Here is an 8090-nt window from a genome sequence, read left to right on the forward strand (position 1 = left end):
ATCTGGCAGTCTGTTTGAAATATTTTTAAAGCCAGCCAAGGGAATGGAATAGGTACATTTTTCTTCAGCAATGAGTTAGTGGAAAGAGACCCAGTGACTCCAGGGGAAACAACTTACATCTTTAGTTGCCTTTTGAGCAGTTATCTGATGGGGATTACACACTTAATAGCCCAACACTATATTAAGCAGGTGTAGTGACTCTTTTTAGAAGTGTGTATTGATCATTTTTCAGGGCCTGCTTACTTTTTTCTATTAGACTTGTGGTCACATCTATATTTCACATGACTGAACAAACATCTACTACATGTGCCACCTGAAAGATGATTTGAATATGTCTTTTGTAAATTATTTACTTTGGATAGCTTGTCTGTACAATTCTTGCTTTAGAAGGAAATGCTCACAAAAATAAACAAACAGTCCTAAGAATTTTCTGGTATAAATAAAATTCCCCACCTTCAGAATTCCAAGGAAGTGTGCTGAAGTGAATTCACATCTTCCCTGGAGCACTGCAACACTGAATGAAAACATGCAGAAAACCTTGAGATATATTCTAAACCCCCTGCATTCAGTCTCTGGAGGATTACTCTTCTACCCCCAGTCCAACAAAATATGAATAATTCTATCATTTGTGCATACGCAAAATGCCATTGGGAGCTGGTACAAACATAAAATTTCTCATGTGTTTTCTAGCATATGAAACCATGCTCAGATCCATGTGAAGCCAGAAAGAGGTAGTAATTCTCTTTGAGAAAGAGGTAGTAATTTTAAATCTAAACCAGAAATTCATCCATCTGTTTCTTATTTCCAGTCTACCCTGTTGCAACTGTCCTCATTTATGAAAAGATGAGCCCTTCAGTGCCATCATACTTTATGTCATAGGCAAAGTCTGGTTCTCCAGTATGTTGTCCACTGAAAACAATAAAAGCTGCTGAGAAAAAAAGATAAATTTAAAATTATAAAAACTTTATTTTATGCAACAACTAAAGAAGAGTTCTATAACTAAAACTACATACATTCATATCTATATATTTTTATGAGGGTACTATGCTTTGCCAAGCACTTCGCATCATACAAAAAACATCTTTTGACCTTCAGCTTAATGTTCACATGTTTTGTCTTTTGAAATTCAGCAAGACAGAAGCTCTGGAAGATAAATATCTTTCATGTTTCCCATGAAATTCCGTTTGTCTACATCCCAGGTACAGGTATGGTGTCATTCCCATCTCTTAGCAAAGCCTTGGCAGCTTGCCAAAATAACAGCTGCACACAAAGACTCAAACACCCCAACTAAATCACCATCAGCACCTGCTACAGAAGGAGCTCTGAGCAGAAAACCCCCTTTACAAGAGTGAGGGGATGGAGAGGAGTGGGGAGTGAGAGACCTTCATCCTTGAAGATTTTCTCACTCAGATGTGTTGCATAGCTTTAGGAGCTCATTCTCAGCTCTGAAGGAAGCATGTGAACAAAGTGTTTTTCCACCATCTCCAAAGCAGGCATCTCCAACCATTTCACAAAGGGAGTACAAGGCCCTAGAATACCTTCCCTCCCTAAACTCTTCCCCCTGACAGCTGCAGTAGTTACTCAGAGTTCAAACTAACTGTGGATGCTCAGGGCTTGACAACACTGCTTTATAACAACCCTGCCACATATGCTTGGAACAGAATTATTTTCAGCCTGCATGAGAAACATAGGTGATGTATCTAATGACTTTAAAATAGAACCCATTACTTTGGTTGCAAAGTTAAGAATCTGTCAGTTAAAGGACAAAATTAAGCTCATCAAAGTCATCTTACTTCATTCCTCCTGCACATGTAACTGGAACATTCTTTTATGGCATAGCTTGGTGCTTTTCAGCAGCCTCAGTCCTTTGGCTGCAGGGTGGGACAGTGCAGTGGAGGATGACTGAGGGCTCATGACTGAAGGGCTCTTCCAGAAGGCTGGAAGGATTATTCAGAAGGAAGAAGGTCACCTTTGTGGCTCCTGTAGATACTGTCATACAGAAGAACTCTGGTGTTTTCTCACCTGCGTCACAGCTTTCTTGCATGATTCTATACAACTTGTTTTAATATCAAGCATTGGAAGAGATTTTCACCTGTGTTCCACTCACTGAGGTTCTACAAGCAGCCATGGGGGAAGCTGAACAGGCAAGGGCTTCACAAGGAGCTTTTTGCTGCAGAAGAGATCAGCAGCAGCTGTGAGTGTTGAGCACTCTGGGCAAAGAACTGTAGGAGGCAGGAAGTATGAAGGAGAGCTAGGTGGGTATGTTGAATTATACAGTTCATGTGAACAATTTTCTTCCAGATACATTTGGAGTTGATTAACATATACATAGACATTTGGCACCCTGGCTGCAGTGAATTTCCCTTCAAGCTAAGTAACAGTACTTTTATTTCTTTTATTCACTGAGCTCACCCAGATAAAAGAGCACACGGTGTACCTGGAGCCTAAAAGGGCCCCTATGTCCTGAAACAGCATAAACTCCAGCTTCATTAGCACACATCATTAAACATTTTGTACAGAAAGGTGCTTGAATATGCTCTGACCTCTGCACATAAGCTGTTAGACTGCCCTCAGCCCAGAGGGACAACCTTTTGACTCAAGCTACTAGACTTGGAGCTGAGTATATTTTGCCAGACCGGGGTTTTTTTCTGTTGCACTAATCACTTCTCCCCCAGTCTGGCTGTATGTCAAGAGTTGTCTCCAGCTCCCTCCTGCTGGTGCTTTCGAGGTCCCTGAGGATGGGAAGTGATGGACTGGTTGAACAGCAGTATTCTAAATTATCAGTTCCATACCCACATTCCCTCCTGTAATCTCACAGGATCAGCTGGCTCCACCCTTAGACTTGAACACACAAACAGGAGGTTCAGAAGCTTACACTGAGGTAAACAGTGTGTTATTTTCACCACACATTTCCATTTCACAGTTCCTGATGGCTGCCCCAAAAGCAAGAGGGAGAGGATTAACATCACAGAGGGGATCTTCACTGCCCCAGCCCTGTCCTACCTCACTTTGGCCAAGTTAGGAGGTGGAAGGTTGGGATGTCACAGCAACATGAACTGTGTGAGTTAAAAATGGCCTGAGAACTACTAAGGACAAAGAGCTCTCAACAGAGTGAAGTGGTTAATGCCATAATTTTGTGCTGGATTACTGCAGTGGTACATATCCCTCTTCTGGTTTGTCAGGAAAATGAACACAAGAAAAATCTGTACAGACACAGAAGGCAAAACTTTCAGGAAAGTCATATGTTTCCTTAATGCCCAAAAGATCAAGAAAAAACGTAGTTTATAAATATTTTCATTGATTTATTTGGAAGAAATGCATATTATTTAAATATCTAGAAGTTTATACCAGATTCATAGAATCTGATGGTGTACACCAGTAGTGTACACAACCAAATTATGGGAGTTTCCTGTATTTCTGTAAAAATGAGTGACACATGTCTAGGAAATGCTGCCAAAAAATGGAAGCTTCTGAATAAATAAAATATGTATAATTATGTTTAATAGTGTACAATACCAGAAGAGTGATTGGGGTAAAAAAAATAATCTTTCCATCTTTTGCTTGAATCAAGCTTTAGCTATTCATTTTTACATTAAACTACATTTTTTAATCAAAACAGTGACACTATTTAAAAATCAAGAAATATTATGTCTAATGCTATGGCGATTACTGTTGCTGTGTATAAAAGCAAATGGCAAAGTTATCATCTAGAAGATACATACCTGGAAATGCCACCTAACTCCACAATTTTGTCCTGTTTTCCAAGCTCCAACTACTTTAATTTTTTCATAGTTAAGATCCTAAAAGCTTGCGTGTTTTGGTCTCTTTTTTAATGCAAGACAAAAAAAAAAAAAAAAAAAAAAAAGATAGCTGAAGTTACTCAGCAGCTGTTTTGTTCTACCTTTCATTCACCCAATCACTTGTGATAAATTTATGGAATAATCTGAAATGCAGAGAATGTTTTTTCCTGTACCATTAGTGTGCAGCTGGTTTATATACTTCAGAAAGGCTTAATTTTTATTGATTTTTAAAATCATTACAGCATTACTGTGTACAGAAACATTTCCATTTTTAATTCTGTAAATACTTATTGACCACAAAATTATTGACATCTTTTTCTTCTTGGCAAGTTCTTTGCCTGCCTAACATCTGATTGCAATGACTTTTGCACTGCTAATCATGTTTCATAACAGTTCTTTATAAAGTTGTAGTGCTGTGTTTCACAATGTAATGTTCATTTTCCCTATGTGCCTTCACTTACCAAAGCATACTAGAACACTGGGGAAAAAAAGAAAAAAAAATCTATAAGCTTTCCTGTAGAACACACTATCAGACCCTTCAAGACCTTCAAGACATTTGGTATGTAACTGTGGTGCACAGTCATTCCTAGTCATTCCTAGTAAACAGAGAATTAGCATTCCTTCAATTACTTATCTGTTTAAGATTAAAATTCTTTCCAGGATATTTAGTTCTTAGGGCACTTAATCACAGCACTTTTCTGTTATAAACATGCCCTTTCTTGTTAGGAATGGCACTAATTTTCCAGTTAGATATCAAAGCAAATTATTTCTAACTTTATAGCACTCTGACATAGATTTATGGAATTAGATCATAAATGTTTATTGCAATCTTCAAAAACATAGGATGACACGTGCATTTCCACAGTCCCAGTATGTAACCAGACGTGCTGGTTATTTTAAGTAAAAATATTAAAATTCTTTTTCTTCCTTTATCTAAATCATGTGTGTCTGTGGTTTGATTAATGTGTTCCTTTAATTGCATCATAACCTTCCTGACAAAAATATTTTCTAATGGGGAAAACAAAGCATTGACAATATTGATCTGATAGTCCCCAACATATACATGAAGTGACATTGAATTAAAGGCTAAAATACCACTGCTGCTTCCTCAAAAGTACAGAACTACGGAAGTTTGTACATTGTGAGGATAAAGAGAGTCTTACAGGGAATGTTTAGTGGAGGAATAAGACTGTTTATCATTACACTATCAGTTCATCTGTCTCTTGGTTTCCCAACCCTCTCATGTGGTGGATTTGGTACATGCTGATGATTCATTAATGATTCTTTCTGTCAAAGCAAGGAAAGCTCTGTCACTCCAGGACAGAGCTGTTCTTCTTGCTGCAGCTCATTGCTGGCACTCTGTTCACAGTCATGCCTCTGCTCTATTACTAATTTTAGTCTTTGGATACTTCAGCTATGAGCCGTAGCCTCTTTTAACCACAAATTACTTTATGGGTTCCTATGGGCCTGTTCATGTTCATGTTTTTCTCTTCTGACTCTCCCTACTCCCAAAGGGGAGTAAACTGCTATTATCCTTTCATATACTGGCCTTTTTTTTTGTTGATAATTGTTTTCTTGATTCTTTCCCCATCTCCATTCCTGCCCATTTCTTATCCTGGCTTCTGTAATGTCTTTTCCTGACTTCTGTCCTCAAAAAAAAGTGTCTCTAAGAAAACCTGAATAGAACAGACTTCAGTTTTTTACTGAAAATGTTCACTATCCAAATTGAGTTGTTTGACTGAGTAGAAAATGAGAGAGGAGAGGATATGGAGGGGAGAGGAAAATGTATGACACATTATTTGACATTTCTAGGGGAAGCATCCTTATTCTAATCTAAGTAATGTCTTCTGAAAAAAACTTTACGATATGAAAAAAAGGTAAGATAGTCTTCTTGGCCAGCCTCCTAGTCGAGAGAAGAGCTATTTCACATACTGTAATGGCCATCTTCAATATTGGCATTAAAAGGACAATGTTGATGATCAGCTCACCGTCTCACACCTAAAGCCTAAACCATAAGCTCTTTTTTAGATGAGCTTTTAGTCTTTTCCTATATTTTTTCAGTAGCATATCTGGTGTATCTCTAAGTAATATTATGATAATACATATTATTATGAATTGAAATGTAAGTATGCATATATGAAAACAAGGTTAAAAAATAAATAATTCTGAAACTCTAACCTCAGCATTTGTAGAAAGGATGTTCTGAAAACTGGAAGAAGGTCAAATAATTGAATTTCAAGAACTTCTCTGACTGTAATCTATATGGAAATACTTGCAGTTCTTTTGTATGAAAGTATGGACACACAAACACACACATATGAATGAGTGGGTGTCTACAAAACTTTAAAATATGGAGCATATTTAAATTCCAAACAAAACATTACAATTGCTTGATCTATATCACCTCAGTAAGCTCAGGGCTTAATGACTGATGCATCAGATGCAATTCAAAGATAATTACTCAGAAGAATCTCGTCCTTTCCTGATGTAACTAAGATAAACTGGCAAATGTCAAAAAATGTTACTACTGCATTACCTTTATGATAATTTGATGCTCTTGAATCATCACTATGCTTGTGAGTAAAGGGGCATTTTAGCATTAAAATACATAATTTAATGTAAAAGCGAAACCTTGCAGACAGTCAGCTCTCATCCTTTGGTGGCATATGATATTAGAGGTAAGTATCAAAATGGAATATCTGACATGTTTGGAGAAGACTCGAGGGGTGACCTAGCCAACAATTTTTCACTAAAGTTGTTTTCACTAAAACAGAAAATGTCTGTTCCATAAAATGTAATTTTCCCGTGGCTATTTTCATTTTTCTATTCTGTTACTGAGAAAAGAGCTACAGTTACCCATTATCTAGATCCCTGTATTTCAGCCTTTGGGGAAAGTCACAAACCTGACAAAACTCTCTGACTGGGCATCAGCAAAGAGGAGCAGAAGGACAGAAAGATTTGACATTCAAGTGCTAGTAACCCCATCTGAAGACTAATATTTCTCTTATGGAAGAGAAAACTGAGCAGTACTTTCTGGGCAGGCAGACAACAAGCAAGCCAAAATTCTCTGTAAAGACCATTTTTAATATTGTTTTCTTTTGAAATCTATTTCAGTTGAAGTTAAAAACTATATGTAATGGTGGGAGCAGGAGGAGGTGGGGAGGATTGTTCATTTTGGAAATATTTTCCAAACTATTTTATTAAGCCAAAAGGATTTCTATTTTCCAAACAAATCTATTCACGATCACTGGGATTTCTGGCCACATGCCAAATACAGCTCAAAAGTCTGTGGGGCTCCATTAGAGGAAGGTTTGCATGGCTCAGTGACAGCAGCTCCTTCCTTCTCCCACCAGCTCTTCCAGACCATGTCCCATCCACTCAGAGGGATGCTCTCCACCCTCCTGGCTCAGCCCACCCTGCTCATTTTTACTTCTAGAGGAATCTGATCCTTCCCTGCTCACAGCCCCCATCCTGGCCTTGCCCCACTCCTTACACACTCTCTTTCTGCCATTTCACAGGCATCTGCTTGTTTTTTACAAATGTTATAATTCTTTACTTATAGGGGAATGGTTCTTACCTGCTTTTTCCCTTCTGTTTCCTTAGTACATGTCAATGGTCAGGTGAGTCAGAAATAAGTCTGTAGTTCAGTGGCATTCTGAAATAAATAGTTTTATATGACTTTTCTAACTGACTTTCTTCATATATGAATGCCATTTCAGTATTTCATACAGTACTAGATTTTTATTCTACTGAAAATGTCTTAATTTTTTTAATATTTCACTTATATTTAATTATATTTCAAATTACTTTCCTTCTTTTTAAAAATAAATGTATTAGAATATATATGAACTTATTTTCTTGTCTGGGCCTAGATGTCTAGTATTTTGAATTGAGAAACATAATTTCTTTTAAAAATTGTATTTTTATCAAAGAATTTAGAGTGAGGGGAATACAGAGCAGCACTGATATAACAGATTGGGCTAAAAATAAGTAAAACCTTGTTGTGTTTTTCCTCAAATAACATTTTGTGCAGTATCAGCTGGATCGTGAGCTCAAAAGATTTTTCCCTCAAAGTACCTGTGATTTCTTATCAGTGAAAGGAACAAAGATCACAAGTTGCCAGAACCAAGATACTAAACAGGTAGCATGTAACTTTCAGAATAAAGATTATAAATAGGATATAAACTTATAGCATATGCATAGAGCCACTAACTGATAAAACCAAGCTAATGTTCTTTACTGTTTGTTTACCACTATGGGTCCAAACATGTGCAGATATTAACAATATGT

The 8090-nt window shown here is 37.2% G+C and overlaps 1 long non-coding RNA gene across 2 annotated transcripts in view; it reads right to left on the minus strand.

Annotated features, from left to right (window-relative positions):
* Nucleotides 1-7457, minus strand: part of LOC139799215 (uncharacterized) — a 49512-nt gene extending 42055 nt beyond the window's left edge. For both annotated transcript variants that reach the window (XR_011727159.1, XR_011727185.1), the window contains exon 1: nucleotides 7378-7457. This is a non-coding gene — a long non-coding RNA (uncharacterized lncRNA). The remainder of the gene's footprint in view (nucleotides 1-7377) is intronic.
* Between the last annotated feature and the right edge of the window lie 633 nt (nucleotides 7458-8090).

The sequence above is a fragment of the Heliangelus exortis genome, chromosome 1, assembly GCF_036169615.1.
Source record: "Heliangelus exortis chromosome 1, bHelExo1.hap1, whole genome shotgun sequence".
NCBI classification, from domain to species: Eukaryota; Metazoa; Chordata; class Aves; order Apodiformes; family Trochilidae; genus Heliangelus; species Heliangelus exortis.